The following is a 14510-nucleotide window of genomic DNA, read 5'->3' as shown; positions in this document are numbered from 1 at the left end:
CACTAGAAAAATAATTTTTCTGAAATTCAACTTTAACTGTGAATTCTTTGTTTTGATTTGCTATATCTGCACCCACCTGCCACCACATTAACCTGTTTCTTTCCCTTCTGTGAAGATTACTCCCAAGAGATGAATTGTACAATGCCCTAATTTGGTATAAAATGCTAGGCAAGATGATAATGATCATTGTTTTTTTCACTTCACTGCTAGCAGAATGTTACATGGTACAATTCACATTGTCCACTGGGTGGTGGCCAGAGCTGCTGGGGCATAGGTGATTTCCCTCTGAACTCCTACTGTGAGCACAGCTTCTGGGCCTTAATGACTCAGGAATTGTAGGTTCAGTGTCCTATCTCTCTTTAAGCTTGATTATTACTATATTGTAGGTTTAGAACATGTCACTTAACCACCTTTGCCTAGTTCTCTGTTGCCATATATTAAACCACAAAAAGCCTATAGAGGCTCATAACAGCAACAACCATTTTATTATAGATCATGATTTTATGAATTAGAAATTCAGGTCTGCATCTGCCAAGTGATTGGTCTGCATGGAATCACATGGGTCACTTGGTGGACTGTTGGATGGCTGTTCTGGTTTTGCAAGGCTCAGAGAGCTTTACTCACATACATGGTACCCATGGGTTGGCTGTGAAGGAGATCCAAACACACCAACCCTAAACATAGACCTTTGGTGTATGGATTATTTAAGCTGAAGGCACTTCATGAGCAGTTGGTACAAGAAACAAATTCTCCCTATCTAAAATAAAGTCACAAAATTTCCCATGGGGAAGTTGTCTTACCAGGAAAAGGACATGGTATTTTTTTAGAAAAATAAGATTTATTTTGAAAAGCAGAGAAACACAGAGGGAGGGAGAGAGAGAGAGGGAAGGAGGGAGATAGGAAGGGTGAGAGATAACTTCCATTTGTTGGTTCACTCTTCAAATGGACACAATCACTGGGGATAGGCCATTCCTGGAGCCTGGAGTTCTACCTGTGTCTCCAATGTGAGTGCAGGGGCCCAAGTACTTGGGCCATCCTCTACTGCCGTCACAGGCATTTTAGCAGGCAGCTGGATCAGAAGCAATGTGGCCAGAACTGAAATCACTGCTCTCGTATGGGATGCTTGTGTAGCAGGTGGCGGCTTAACCTGCTGCATTACAACGCCGGCACTGGAAGAGCATTCTTGCCATCGGATACTGAAAGCTGATGCCTGAGTGGCTTTGTACGAGTAAGCCTACTGAAACAATTCTTGTCTCTCAGTAGTTATTCACATATATTTCTTAGTCACCTTCCCATAAGTTTCTGCCCCTACAAGGCGAAAGCTCCCTTTCCTTTTGAGTATGATAAGCTCTCATTCGTAACAGCTTCTTTGGGTCTTCATTTTTCTTATGAAGGCTTCAATGTGCATGTAAAAGTATTCAATACAATTTGCACATTGTTCTTCTTTGAATCTGCCTGTGTGTGCTTAATTCTAAGGCCCGGATACAGAACATACCCTAAGAGGGTAGAGGAAAAGATTTTGAGCAGGTATTGCGTTCTTTCCACCTGCTGCTGGTCTGTCTCCCTGGTTGGGTTGGATTTCCCCTCGGCAGGGCAGTCAGACTTCTAACACAGGGGCTCAGGCTCCAGGAGGAGGAATCTCCCAGATATCAAGGCAGAAACTGCAGGAAGTCCTCCAAACCTCACAAAACATACCACTTCATTTTTAACACATTTTTAGTGAGTCATGATAACAGCCATGAAGACCAGGACCATGGTTCCTAATGGGCAGTCTTTAGAGATCCTCTACAAAATGTGCTGTGGGACTCACATGGAATAAACATAAAAAATGGAAAATATTCCACTTTTATTTCAATGAACTAGATAGTCTTAGTCTATTGTATGAATATTGTATGTAGCATTTTATTTATATGAATATGTAATAAATCTAGAAACACATGCTACTTTAATATAAGGAAGAATTTATATATGATTATACATGTAAATATATAATACACATATACATATATATGTATATATACACTTACACATATACATCTCCTGGGTTGCTGATTGTATTTAGTGATTTAACTTCTTCGTATGCATATAGACTGTTACTGGCTGAGTTCCATCCTTAGGAGACTTGTGAAAATAGTTACTCAAATAATTTTCTTTGAGGCTTAATTCTGTTATGGAAGCTCAGTTGGGAAAGGCTGATCCAAAAAGTTGAAGTCATTTTTCAAAAATTAATCTAGGTCTTATAATGCCATCTCTTTAAAATATTATATTACCTTGAATTTAAATGTGAGGAAGAGAGACCCAGTCTACCTGAGCCTTCTGTTCCACCCCTGCCGCTGCCTTCACCCCAAACGATTACATCATCCTCAGGCACACACGCAAATGCACACACTCATGGAGACGCACTCCACACTCACAGATAAGGGGGGAAACACACTCAAGGACACACAGAATCAAATCAGGTGCACATTGATATGCTGGACTTCACTTATCTCCCCTAATCATTAGACTCACTCCTTATGAGGTTCAAGGGCTGACTTGATTGCTTATTAGCATTCTCCTTTGGAAGCCTCCCTTTGTTCAAAACCTCAGCAGCCCGAGAAGTCTGCTAGCCTGCAGTCTGAAAGCTTGTCAGTCATTTGGGGACTCCCTAGAAACCATTCTAACACATTATTTATTTGAAGAGTCATATAACTTGTACTGCTTGTATGTAGCAAAGCAAAGATTTCTGTGCTACCTGATACCAGATACTTGATTTGACAGGAGTTTTTATTTACCAACCAAATATTTTTGATTCTTAGAAGAAGTCTTAGAAAATGAAGCCTTTTGAAATTTTATGAAGTGAAAATTTTATATCTTCATGGTGAAATGTTTCTGATACAGTCTATGAACTGTCATACTGCTTGTTGGCATAAGCAATGTTCATGAAATACACTGATGAGATTCTCAGTGTAAAATAGTCAGGACTGTCTGGAGAAACAGCACCCATAGCTTTACAGAACATAGAATTGGAGAGGGGATTTATTATGGGGATTGGCTTATATGATGATGAAGGCCAAAAAGTCTCATGATCTGCCAGCTGAATACTGGAAACCAGGCAAGCTGGTGGTGTAACTCAGTCTGAGACCTAAATTTCTAAATGGGATTGAAACAATGAAAAATGTCAGTCTTTTAGTTGCAAACTAGGTGGGAAGATGGTCTGAGATTGGGGAAAAGGGTAGGCCCTGGTGCATTTTGAAATCCATGCTTATTTTTTTTATAAATTCATATCTCATGTACCCTTTGAAAACTCATATATAAAGATTTCAAACAATTTGCAACAAAATAAGCTTACTATTTAATTCCATTTTCCATGAACTTTTTGAAATACTCAGTTCAAAGGCCAAAGAATTTGGAGTTCTGATTTCTGAGGGCAGCAGGAGATGAATGTCTTAGCTACAGAGAAGGGAAGAAACTCACCCTTTCTCTGCTTTTATGTTCTATCTGGTGCTCCTCACTCAGTCTACCAGTTCAACTAGTCTTTTCTGGAAATACCTTTTTGGTCATACCTTAACATGTTTTAATAACTTTCTGGCTAATCCTTAATCCAGGCAAATGGACACCAGAATTAATCATCACCGATGGGTAGGTCTAACATCCTTTCTTAGGTGCCAATTGCAGAAGCTAAGACAGCTTAGCATTACTGTGAAGATGCTTCACCACCTCACTACAAAAATCAACTGCCAACAGTTTTCAGAATAACCATAGCTTATGTTTAAAGGAAAAAAATATTGTGATGTTTTTGTCCAAAACCATGTTCTGTTATATTATCTCCTCAAGGAACATTTCATGTGTAGAATATTATTCTATTTCCATAGCTGCAGAGAAATTCAGAATGAGTCAGCTGTCCTGTGGTGACACTTATTTTGTCTGAAATGATCTGTGGGGTTCCATTGGTTCTTGATAGTTTTATCATTGTGGGAATTTGGTCTATGGTTAGAATCCAGGACAATTGGAATGTTTTTCCTAATACAGATAGCATCTGAAGTCCAAAAGCAGAATATACATAATGCAGAGAAAAGGAGATTGCTCTGCTACCTAATTCTCAGAGAATTAGCAGGACTTGGTTTCCATTATACCAGAAGAAATACCTGTTGTTCTTGAAAGAAACAATGGTAAATGGGATTGAAACAATGAAAAATGTCAGTCTTTTAGTTGTAAGTAGAAGGGTTAAGTCATGGCTGAACAATCAAGTTTGAGGAGGTATTATCTAAGGATAAAGGAAGGGGTTTTTGTAGAAATCTCAAAGTCAAGAAGAAGTCAGAGACTACACAGGACAAGAAAGGGGCTGTTTTTGTTTGTCTGAGGGAAAGTTGATTGTTCTCTGGACTATGAAGTTTGTTTGATGATGGTGAGCATTATTTAGGATACCCTTGGACATCACCTGCTGGGAGGCTGGCAGCTGGTGTTAGAAATGCCAAGGCCAATTGATCAAGAGACTCCCCCTGACTTTCAGAAGCTTCCTGGGGGTAATCCCAGATGGTGCATTTAGCAGGAACCTTATTTATTTGTTACTCCAAGCAGTTGCAAACATCCCAAAGGTCTATGTGTGTAAACAGGATCATAAGCTCAGAATTGAGTTGCTCCTCTGTGGTCAGTTTGCAAGTTCAGAGGTTGTCATAAGGAATCATGGTACTCATACTGTTTATCATTAATCCAGTGGGTTAAACTTTGAATTAGTGAAGCTAATTCAGTTGTGAGATTGACTGGATTCAGATAACAAGAAGTTCTGTGTCTGAGCCTGCAATATGTTCCATCTCATGTAGGTTCCAGCCCAAGCGAGACCTGCTCTCATGAACATTTTCTATGCAACAGGTTAAAATTCCAGAAAGTTGGGACATAAAACTGGGCAGGAGAATTTGGGGAAGAGTGTAATATTCTGAGGGAAGCTGAGCTTCATGAGAAAGGCTGAGGGTTTCAGGGTTCCAGTGTTATGTGGGGGAGCAGTAATTGGACAGGAGCCTCAAGAGAGATGGAACCCAGATCACAAATTCCACTGCATGCTACCTAAATGAGTTTTTCCCTCTTCCTGCAGGCAATGGCATAGAAATCCTTCAAGAGGGGAGCAAAATGAGTAGGTTTTCAGTATGTGGAAGCAAACACTGATGATAATGGACAGAAGCAACTGATGCTTGTTGCTAAGGAAACAAGCAGTGATGCAGCAGCACACATGAAAGAGGGAGTGAGACAGCCCTGAGAGTGGGCATGGAAATGAGAGGCCATTCATTCACTGTTCAGCAGCACTTGCTATAATATGCTAGGAACCAAGCTGCTTGGTTTTCCTTCTGATTTGTTCTATTTGGTTATGTATATAAATATCATTGTGCATATTTGAGGTTTACAACATGATGTAATGGGGTATATATGGATAGTAAAATTGGTTTCTATAGTGAAACAGACTAAAATATCTATCATTGCACAGACTTAGTTGTTTTTGACAAAAGCTAACATCTACTTACCTAACAAACTCCTTAGTACAATGCAATTTTATCAAATTTGTCCCAGGTTGTACTTTGGATCTTATCTCCCCATTTCCTCTCCTACATCTCTGCCCCTGGAGACCAATGCTTCATTCATTCTCTACCTCCATATATCTGAGGTTTTTTTTTTTTTAAATACTGCACATATAAGTGAGATCATGTGATATTTTTCTGTTTTGCCTGGCTTCTGTCATTCAGTAGAATATCCTTCAGGCTCATGCATGTTGTGATGAATGAGAGGGTTCCCTCTTTTTTGCCTCATACACACAGCACATTTTTTTAAATTCATTTGTCCATGGATGTACATTTAGGTTGCTTTCCTATCTTAGCTGTTATGAATAATGCTGTAATGAATATAAGAGTGCAGATAGGTTTGTGAGGTGGTAGTTTCATCTCCTCTGGCTATGTACCCAGAAGAGGCACTCTTTTAGATACTAGGAATAAAACAGACCAGTTACTTGATCTCAAGGAGTTTATATTCTAGTGGGAAAGTGTTATTTCAGCTAGAGATAAGTGCTCTGAAGAACATAAAACTGAGTGTAATGGGAGGGTGACTGAGATAAGTGACCTCTATAAGGAAGTGACTTTAGCACTAGGACTCTATTGACTGGAAGGAAGAAGTCATGTAATCTACAGGAACAGTGTTCTTAGCAGAGGGAACAGCCAGTATGATGACCTCAAGGATCTAAATGTTTAGGAGGAAGATTTCTGGCAGGTAATGGGTAAGGAAGCCTGGTAGGGCACTAAGGGGCATTTGTTGTGGAGCAGAGGATTACAATGCCACTTGGGACAACAATATCCCTCATCACAGTGCCTGGGTTCAAGTCCTGGCTGCAATCCTGATTCCAGCTTCCGGCTAATGCACACCCTGGGAGACAGTGGTTGAGTCCTGCCAGCTATATGGGAGACCTAGATTGAGTTCCTAGCTCCTGGCCTTGGCCTGGCCCATTCCTGGCTGTTGCAAGCATTCTCCTCCCTGTTCCCCATCACTCTGCCTTCAAGGCAGATGGATAATAAAAATAAGTAAATGCTTTTGAAAAATGAATGGTAGGAAATGGAAGTAAAGAGGGACATTTGAAGATTATAGCAGTGGGATGACCTAACCTGGTTTATAAACATAAAAGACCACTAATTCCTGTAGGGAAACATGCAGGCTTGCAATGAAGTTTCATGTAGGAGAAGCTAACAGCTTGGATCAAAGTGGCACATAACTGTAAAATAAAAACTTGTTAAAAATTAGGATATGAGGGGGCAGGTCATTGGCATAGTTCTTAAGATGCACTGGGGATACCCACATCCTGTACTGGAGTGCCTGAGTTAAGAGTCATCATTTTGCTTCTGATTCTAGCTTCCTGTTAATGAACACTTGGGAAGCACCAGATGCTTGCTTAAGTACTTGAGCTCCTGCCACCCACATGGGAGACCCAGATTGATTTCTAGGCTCCCAGATTTGGCCTGGCCCTGCCCTAATCATTGCAGGTATTTGGGGAATGGGCAAGAGGATAGATGATCTTTATCTTATATCTCTCTATATTTTTCCCTGTGTCTCCTCATTTCAAACAAGCAAAAATAAATAAATGAGAAAAGTGTTCAGAACATTCTTCATATGGGGCAGACATTTGGTACAGCAAATTAAGTCACCACTGAGGATGCCTACATCCCATAGCAGAGCACATCTGCTTCAGATGCAGCTAATGCACATCTTGGGAAGCAGTAGGAAAAGGCTCAAGTACTTGGGAAATGTGGATGGAGTTCTAGGCTCTTGGCTTCAGCCCATCCCAGGCCTGGCTGTTTCCAGTCATTTGGGGAGCAAACCAGTAGATGAAACATATTCTCTCTCACACATATTCCCCTTTCTCCTCTCTTCTCTCTCTTCTCTCTCTCTCTCTCTCTCTCTCTCTCCCTGTTAGTAAAATGGTGCCGTCTTATCTATGGCATGATCTACATCCCAACACCATCCTAGGCTCTAGCCCCTGCCGCCATTGCTGGAAGTCAGGTGGCCACATGGCCCAACCACTGGTGTCAGCTCCACCCCCATCCTAATGGGATTACTGCTCCTACTTCTCTGCCTGTCCCCCTGCAAAGTTTTAAGAGGTCCTGTTCCTGAACACGTGGCTCTATTTCTCTCTACCTCCTGATATCTCTCCCTCTATCTGTCTCTCTCAATCTCTCTCTCATGCTCTCCTTGTCCCTCTTTTCCTTCTTCTCCCCTTCCTTCCACTCTGTCGGGTTTCTCCCAATAAACCCTTTCCCTTACTCTGGTGTTTGGTGTGTTTTGTGGCAGCCTTACATCCCTTTCTCCCTCCCTCTCTCCCTTTTAAAATCAAATTAAAATAAATAAATAAAAATTTAAAAAGAAAATTCTTCACAGATTCTCTTTTTTAAAAGATTGTTTGAAAGGCTAAGTTACAAAGAGAGAGAGAGAGAAAGAGAGAGAGAGAGAGAGAGATCTTCCATGTGCTGGTTCACTCCCCAAATGGCTGCATCAACCAGGCCTGCGCCAGGCTGAAGCCAGGAGCCAGAAGCTTCCTCAGGGTCTCCGACATGCATGCAGGGACCCAAGGACTTGAGACATCCTCCATTGCTTTCCCAGGCACATTAGCAGACAGTTAGATTCAATGTGGAGAAGCTGGGACTCAAACACATGCCCACATGGGATGCTGGTGTCGCAGGCAATAGCTTTATCCACTATACCACAACGCCGGCCCCTCTTCACAGATTCTTAAATATGAAAATACCCCTATAACTTATGATCCATCTTCAAACCAACTAAGCCATGTTAACAAAAAGACATAAATATTTTTGGTCCCTTAGTAAGATTACCACTTACGCATGATGAGCAGAGAACAATGACAGCATAAGGGAATATGTTGCAGCATATGCCTACAAGCAACACTGACAACTATACAGAAAGGTAACAGCAACACTGCTATTGACAGCCACTGTGACCTTGGTGGGCAGGTGTTCATTAAAAGGAAAGATGTTCTGGCAGCTTGTCTCCTTGAGATTTGATAGGAAAAGGCCGTGCGTAGGAACAGGAAAAGGATGAACTAGCCCTTCACAGAGAGTAGTTGAAAGTCTGTCCTGCCTAAGACTTCCCAGATCTTGAGAAAGTCTTCTCCAGAAACAAGTGGAGCCAAACCTTTCTCTTGACCAACCTAAGTCCAGTAGTGGAGCAGGGGAGGGGTGAGGAAGATAACTGATAATCAACACTAATGGGGTGGGGAGTTGAGTATGTGTACAGAAGCATTCAGAAGAGGAGGCTTCCTGGACAGCTAGAGACAGGGGCCTACATACTAGCTTAACAGGGGAAAGGGAGGGGTGAGAAACAAATGGACTTTTAAGAGAATCAATAAAAGCCATGACAGTTTGTGAGAAAGTCTTTTCAAGCTCCCTCTTAGCCCAGTCGGTGGTTGGTCTATTTCAGGAGAGTGAAGCTCTCCCAGAGAGAGGATTTATGGCAGCTTTGCTCTCTAAGTCTCCAGTTTTAGTCAAATAAGAGAATATTCAACAAGCCTTTCTCCATCTGCATCTGAAATGTCTTCTGTGTGAAGAAATCAGCTCTACGCTCCAGGGAGTCCCACACTCTGTTTTAATGAAGACCCATGGAGGAACTCAGTGTCTCATTCAGATCCCTGCAGGAGAGGTGAGGATGGACATGCAGATGCAGCTGCAGAGAGCAGGAGCAGTACAGGCCTCGGAAATGCAGGTTGTCTACAACGTCTTGAAAATCTCAGTATGATCTGGCCTTCCATCCGGTATGGAAATGTATGCTCAAGCCAATATCATCTAGGTAGTGATGTGGGCAGAGAGAACTCTTTCTAATCATTGGCTTTTTTCCTCTGCCCCAGACAAAGTTATCACAGTATACCTTGCAAAAGTACCTAGGTGTGATGAGTTTCAAGGGTAAGAAAGAAGTATAAGAATAAGCATTTAGGGCCGGCGCCGCGGTTCAATAGGCTAATCTTCCACCTAGCGGCGCCGGCACACCAGGTTCTAGTCCCGGTTGGGGCGCTGGATTCTGTCCCGGTTGCCCCTCTTCCAGGCCAGCTCTCTGCTGTGGCCAGGGAGTGCAGTGGAGGGTGGCCCAAGTACTTGGGCCCTGCACCCCATGGGAGACCAGGATAAGTACCTGGCTCCTGCCATCAGATCAGCGCGGTGCGCCGGCCACGGTGGCCACTGGAGGGTGAGCCAATGGCAAAGGAAGACCTTTCTCTCTGTCTCTCTCTCTCACTGTCCACTCTGCCTGTAAAAAAAAGAATAAGCATTTAGAAAATCAGTTCCCGAGTGGATACCTTTTGACCCATGACCTCTCTCTCCCACTTATATGTGCTCTGAAACTATGAATACACCTCTCTCAGCCTCCATTTCATCATCTATGCAGAAATAAGTGATACAATTCCTATTCTGAGTGTTCATCTGCACACTGTATTTCATTTGTTCTTTTAACAGCATGAGGTATTGTGACATATCTAATAGTACTTAATAAACAATAGCACTTTAAGATGCTCTGATCACACAGCTAGTGAGTGACAGAGTCCAAATTAGGATCCAATTCTGTTTGACCTCCAAACTTTATCTCCTACCACTACCTTATACCACCATAATATGCTTCAAGATTAATATAAGGGTTAGATTGAATTAAATCAATTATATGAGGAAAAGCAAATCAATGGCCAAGAGAGCTCCTGGCATGTGGAAGTCACTCAACAAGTGACCACTGTTTTATAACTGTGAATAGGTAAATAATCTCTTCAAGGCACTTTTTTTTTTTCAAATACTCTCTGGCTGTGGTCTCTGACTTCTTTGAGATTCAATATAATGATATAAATTATATATATATATATACACACACACATATATACATACATGTAATGTATAAAACAAAGATGCATACCTGACATGGGTATAAGAGGTCAAATGAGTAGGGTTATGATTGTCAAAGGGAGTTTCAGAGATTAGAAAGATTGTGAGGCAGAAGTCTTACGAAAGTCTTCATGGAAGAGGTGGAACCTAAACCAGGAAGAAGGATGTGGCTTTTAAATGGTTAACACAATTTTGCTGAGTACTTCATTTACAATAGATATAAAGCATTGGATGAATATGACTCATTTAAATGCTCAAAGCCATGAATCACACAGAGTGGCATTATGGGTAATTTTAATGAACCATCTTTAAGTTCTATATTCCTTTGTTAACTACGTCTATTGAATTTAAACAAAAGCCCCATTTCATTCCAAATTTAAATCTAAAAGAGATTTGATCTTTTCTTCCTGCCATTTTGCAACCAATGTAATTTCTCACAAGTGCTTAGAATTAAGATGTGAGTTAGATCAGAAAGCTGCATGTGAAACTGAATGGAATACCAAATCAGAAGGGATGATTTTAGAGTGACAAGTTCAGTTACAACCACCTAGGCCAGCCAGCCTCAATTCCTAAGACCTCCGAAATTCCAGGAGCTGACATGACTGCAAATGTTCCACTAATTGGAACACAGTGATGTCAGAAAGAGAAAAGTATTTAAAAAAAAATCAAAACTGGTTCACACACAATGACCTATATATAAATGTTGATATCAGCTTTATACAGAGAGACTCAAAATGGAAACAAACCAAATGTCCATCAACTGAAAAGAGAATAAACAAATTTTTTTGTACATCCATACAAAGAAATTTCACCAGCAGTAAGGAAGAATGGAGTGCTGATACTTGCAGAAACTAGCCCAATGGCCCCAAGTGCTATGCTAAGTGGCATACAAGGCTACCACTTACTATGTGATTCTACTGATAAAGGATCCTGGAAAATGGAAATCTGTAAGAGCAGAGGTAAATTCAGCTATTTCAGAGAGCCAAAACAAGGATAGGGATTGATTGCTGGGACAGGGACAGTTTTAGGAATTAAGTTAGTTAGGGCTGCTCTGACAAAGTACCACAAGCTGAGAGGTTTAAGGAGAAGAAATTTGCTGTTTCATGGTTTTGGAGACTACAAGTCCAAGACTGAGGTGTCAGCAGCGTTGTGATCTTTTGCCACTGGTGAGGGAGAATCTCTTCCTTCCCTCTAGCTGAACTTCTCGTGGTTTGCTGGCGATCCTTGGTGTTTCATGCATGTACAGATGTTGCATCATCCTGATCTCAGCCTTTGTCTGCACATAGCATTTTCCCTGTGTGTGCCCGTGTTCAAATCTCCTCCTCTTCTGAGGGCGCTGGTCATATTGTAACATCATTTTAACTAATTACATATTCAGAGACCCTACTTCCAAATAATGTCACATTAGGAGGTACTTTGGGTTAGGACTGGTAGGGCAGGAGAAAAAGCTTTTCCATTTACCCTTCTACATTCTTGTCTGGGGCTCTGTAACAAAATACTTACTAACATGAGAAAATCAAACCACATGTATATCTAATATGCATATTACATATTAATGTGCATAGGAGAAACTCAGGGATGAGTAACCCAAACAGGTGGTTGGAACTTGGCATTCATATACCAACTTTGGGTTAGAACAATAGAAAGGGAGTTTGGAGTTAGGGAGCCAAGTTATAGCAAGGTGACCAGGAAAGTCTGGTAGGCATTATAAGCATGTTATGTAGACTTAACCCAGTGGTTTCTCCATCGATTAAGAGGCTCTTATGATTAACAATCCTTCTGTTCCTGGTGCAAGGAGGAAGACACCCTTACAAATGGAGATTTCTTTTATAAATCGCCTTTATAATTAGAAACATGTGTTCTGTCTTTAGATTTTCTCTCATGTCTACTGTTTCTCAGATTAATCAACTCAAAATACTTCTATGACAAAGAAGCATATTTTGAAGTGGCTTGTTCTGATCTACAGATTTCAACATATGAATTTGGGGGTGTGGGATACAATTTAAGGCATAACAGAAATATTCCCTTTACCAATAATGGTGGTAGTTAGACAGCTGCACATTTGTCAAGTTTCATCAAAATGTACACTTATAAAGGAAAATTATACCCCATCAATCTGACTTTAAATTATACATCAATACACTTCAATTTTTTTTTTAAAGAAGTGACTCAGGTCCCTTTTGTGCCCTGTTGCTTAGACAACTGCAAGGGCTGCCCAGCTGATCTGCCTCTTTCAATATTGTCATCCTTGTTGTATGGCCAGGCCACCTCCCCACCTACTATTTCTTTAGCTGCCAATTATCCTCTGCAGGAGGAGTGATGCTCCTTAACCCGGAGCACATGGTTAATGTGGTCCCTTCTGCCTCTCTGGCCTTGCTTCTTTCTTTTTTTTTTTTAATCATAGCTTGGATAGCACAGATGTCCACCAGCAATTGTGTGCTGCGACCTCAGCTCACAGAAACACACACACACACACACACACACACACCCCACAGAGCTGTTTTTACCTTAATGCCTTTGCTTCTGAAGATTCTTCTCTGCCAAAACCTCCTTGTCACCTCTTCCAATGGCCAAATTCTCAGATTTCAGCTTTTCCTACATCCTACTCTAATCCCACTCCAAGTCTGGGTTCAGGGTCTTTCCCTGGCACTTGCAATATACTACAGAAAGTTCAATGGGTACAGTTAGTGCTGTTTGATAATAACCCACTTAGCTATTTTGTGTTCTTCAGTGAGTGTGTCATTCCTCAGTTCATCTCAGATTAGCTCCATGCTCAGAACTGCCAGCCTCACACCTCTGGAGCTGAAGCTCTGAAGCTTCCTTATTCTGTTCCAGGGTCTTCTCCAAGGCCATGGAAAGTGACTTCAAGGGAATGCCCTGGGAAAAGTCTTCACGGATGGGAAAAAGGAGTTTCTGGCATTCTCACATTTTCCGACAGTTGTCATGCATATACATTCTGGGATACATTCTATGTGCAGTGCTATTTAGGGAAATAAAGTTCTTGTTTCAAAACTGGGAATGTTTATAGAAATACTCAAACCAATGCAATGTTCTGGTTGAAGGCTTTTCTCCCTTCCTGTTATGCCCCCCCGCCAATACTGAATATTGGCATTACCTCCTGGATTAACACTGAGCTCAGTTGTTACAGCTTCCTGATACATGTTAATATGTAATATTATTTGTCTCATAAACTTTTTTGGATTAAAGTGTTTTTTTTTTTTTCTGGCATAAATTTAGCCACACTTGCTCTCTTTTGGTTACTGTTTGCCAGGAATACTCTTTTCATCCTTTTACTTTCAATCTATTTATATCTTTGGATGTAAGATAAGTCTCTTCTAGACAGCATATGGTTGGATCATGTTTCAGTTAATCCATTCTTCCAATCTCTGTCTTCTGTTTGAAATGTTTAATCCATTTATATTGAAAGTACTTACTGATAAGGAGGAACTTAGTTCTGTCATTTTGCTATCTGTTTCCAAATGCCTATAATTTATCTTTGTTTCTCATTTCCTGAATTACTGCATTCTTTTGTGTTCAGTTGATTTTTTTTGTAGTGGCATAGTTAATTTCATTCTCATTTTCTTCTGTGTTTATTCTTTAGCTGGTTTAATTGTGGTAAACATGGAATTATATTTAACAACCTAAAGTTGTAATGCTCTAATTAGAATTTTCACCTGTTTCACTTTGATAAAATATAAAACTCTGCTCCTTTGTGACATTAGCAACTGGGAAAGGTAGTTTCTAATGTCACAAAATTATATTCTTATACGTTGTGAGTTCAAAAATTAAAAATATGCATCAGTCACATAAGTTATTCATAAAACAAGATACGCAGTTATAAACCAAAGTTATTATATTGTTAGTTTTTAGATCAATAGCAGCTTATCAAATCTATTAGTAGAAAAAATGGAGTTCCACAGTATCAGTACGATAACATTAACCTTTATGATTGTCCATACATTTACATCTACATGACTTTTATTTGCTTCATATGGTTTCAAATTACTGTACAGAGTCTTTATTTCAGCTTGCAGGACTGTAAGGAAGGCATAATTGTAACAAATTCTCTCAATTTTTGCTTAGCCAATAATATCTTTATTTTGGCCTGCTGGTTTTTCCCTGTTCTTT

The sequence above is a fragment of the Oryctolagus cuniculus genome, chromosome 9, assembly GCF_964237555.1.
Source record: "Oryctolagus cuniculus chromosome 9, mOryCun1.1, whole genome shotgun sequence".
Lineage (NCBI taxonomy): Eukaryota > Metazoa > Chordata > Mammalia > Lagomorpha > Leporidae > Oryctolagus > Oryctolagus cuniculus.
The sequence above is the reverse complement of the archived record's forward strand: the minus strand, read 5'-3'. Positions refer to the sequence as shown.